The sequence below is a fragment of the Silene latifolia genome, chromosome X (genome assembly GCF_048544455.1).
Source record: "Silene latifolia isolate original U9 population chromosome X, ASM4854445v1, whole genome shotgun sequence".
Classification (NCBI taxonomy): Eukaryota; Viridiplantae; Streptophyta; class Magnoliopsida; order Caryophyllales; family Caryophyllaceae; genus Silene; species Silene latifolia.
The window spans coordinates 138976764-138979442 of record NC_133537.1 but is presented as its reverse complement, the minus strand read 5'-3'; the positions used below and the strand labels follow the sequence as shown (position 1 = coordinate 138979442).

The 2679-nt window shown below is 40.4% G+C and overlaps 1 non-coding gene across 1 annotated transcript; it reads left to right on the top strand.

The window, feature by feature from the left end:
- Window positions 1-2302: 2302 nt before the first annotated feature.
- LOC141624014 (small nucleolar RNA R71) lies at window positions 2303-2409 on the top strand. Its single transcript, XR_012533826.1, has one exon. It is a non-coding gene; the product is annotated as a small nucleolar RNA R71 (small nucleolar RNA).
- The last annotated feature ends 270 nt before the right edge of the window (window positions 2410-2679 follow it).

Sequence of the window (2679 nt, the reverse complement as noted above, 5' to 3'; positions counted from 1 at the left end):
CATTAATTGAAATTATTAGTCCCTCCCTCACTTCTCTCAAACATGATAATTATCTTGATCAAAGTATAAAAATCCAAAAATAACAAAAATGCAATACAAGATTTGAAATGCAAGTTAGGGAGTTAGAAATATTTACAAATGGTGGTTTAGGGAGGACTCCACCAAACTCTCATTCTTGATGAGATGTCAAGGGGGCATGTTCAAGGTGTTGTTGATGTTGCTCAACACCTTGAAAAAGTAATCAAAAGCTTGTTCATTATCATGGTAGAGGTCTTCAATAGACCTTGACCCTTGTTGTCGGTCTTGATCGATGGCATTACCAATATAGGGATTAAAAATCCCTTCAAATTCGTCATCCCAAAGACCACATACTTCATTAAGTTGATCATTGAAAATCTCTTGATTTGATGGAGACAACTTTCCCATTTCCTTTTCTTGGCCAATGAGGCCATCTTCTTCATTGCTTGTCTTTGATGAGCTTTGCAAGCTCTCTTTGTCACAATTCACTTGCTCTTTGAATGGAGCATCTTCAATTTTCTTCTTCTATTGGAGTTCCGACTTCTTCATTTCATCCTTCCGACTATAATGATCGATCATAAAACACGGTTCATGTAAACGGGGAGCTCTCATAGTCTTGTCAAGATTAAAAGTTATACTCTCATCTCCCACTTCTAGAGTGAGCTCACCATGTTTTACATCAATCACCGCACCCGCGGTGTGTAAGAAGGGTCTTCCAAGAATGATTGGAATGTTGGAGTCTTCCTCCATATCAACAATGACAAAGTCCACCGGGATGAAAAACTTCCCAATTCGCACGGGGACATCTTCCCATATCCCTAATGGTGTCTTCATCGATCTATCGGCCATTTGGAGTGTGATATTGGTGCATTTAAGTTCTCCCATCCCCAACCTTTTACTTACCGAGTATGGCATAACACGCACACTAGCCCCTAGATCACATAAGGCTTTGTTGATCGTGGTGTCGCCAATGGTACACGGTATTGAGAAGCTTCCTGTATCCTTTAGTTTTGGAGGTGAACTCCCTTGAAGTATTGCACTACTCACCTTAGTGAAGGCGATAGTCTCAAGTTTCCGGATCGACTTCTTCTTTGTGAGGATGTCTTTCATGTATTTCACATAGGCCGGCACGTGATTGATTAATTCCGTGAAAGGAATTGAGACTTCCAAATTCTTCACAATTTCCATAAACTTTCCAAGTTGGTCATCAAATTTGGGCTTGGCTTGACGACTTGGAAAAGGAAGTCTAATCACAATGGGCTCCTTCTCCTTGGCCTTGTCTTCACTTTTCTTTGAAATCTCTTCTTTTGATGATTCTCCATCTTTGGAGTTTTGCACAATTTATTCCTTATCACTAGCTTCCACAACTTCATCCTCAACTTGCTTCTTCGGTGCTTCATACCTTGTACCACTTCTTAAGTGAATGACACTAACCGTTTCATGTCTTGGGGGATTACTTTGAGGTGGTAATTGCCCCTTTTGTCTTTGTGAGCTTGAAGATGCTAGTTGAGTCAAATGTGTTTCCAACATCTTGGTGTGAGCTAGAATGTTGTTGATGGTGGTTTCTTTTGCTTGGCTATCTTTTTGCATTTGAGTGAAAAACTCTTGTTGATTCTTTTGCATTTGGAGGACCGCTTTTTGAACATCGAAACCTTGGTCATTTTGGTGATTGTATGGATTTTGATTTTGGTAACCTTGGTTTTGGTTGAAAAAGGGTCTTTGATTTTGGTTTCTCATGGGAGGTGGGGTGTATGTTGTTTGAGGGTTTTGAACATTTTGGCTTTTGTATGAGAGATTTGGATGAAACTTGGTGTTTTCATTGTAATAGTTGGAATAAGGGGTACCACTCTTGTATGCTTGGAAAGCATTCACTTGTTCATTTGTTCCCCTACATTCACCTTGGTCATGTCCCAAAGTTCCACAATTCTCACATATCCCACTTGGGATTGATGAAGATGCCGTCATGGCATTAACATGATGCTTTGGTGATTTTGAGGCTTCTTCAAGTCTAGCCATAGCTTGTTCAAACTTCAAATTGATTGTGTCAATGTGAGCATTAAGTTGGGCACTCAATTGAGTAACGGAGTCCACTTCATGCCTTCCTCCTCTAGTAGCCTTGCGAGGTCTACTATATTGTGAGTTATGGACCGCCATTTCCTCAATCTTGTTTCATGTTTGATTGTCATCAACTTCGGTGAACATTCCATTTGATCCCATGTTGAGAATGTTCCTTGAATCTTCATATAAACCGTTCCAAAATTGTTGTACCAAGAACCACTCGCTAAGTCCATGGTGAGGACATGAGTGACAAATTCCCTTAAACCGCTCTCAAGCTTCATACAAAGATTCTTCATCCCTTTGCTTAAAACCCGTAATTTGAGCTCTTAGCATGTTAGTCTTTTCCGGTGGGTAGAACTTTTTTGTAGAAAGCTAGAGCCAACTTCTTCCAAGAATCAATTCCGAGAGTGGCCTTATCAAGGCCCTTCAACCATTGTTTCGCGGTGCCGATTAGAGAAAAAGGAAATAAGACCCATCGAATTTGGTCTTGAGTCACACCGGTTTGAGAAATCACATCACAATAGTCACAAAAGGTTTCCATATGAGAATGAGGGTCTTCACTAGGCATCCCCCCAAATTGGCTCCTTTCGACTAATTGGATAA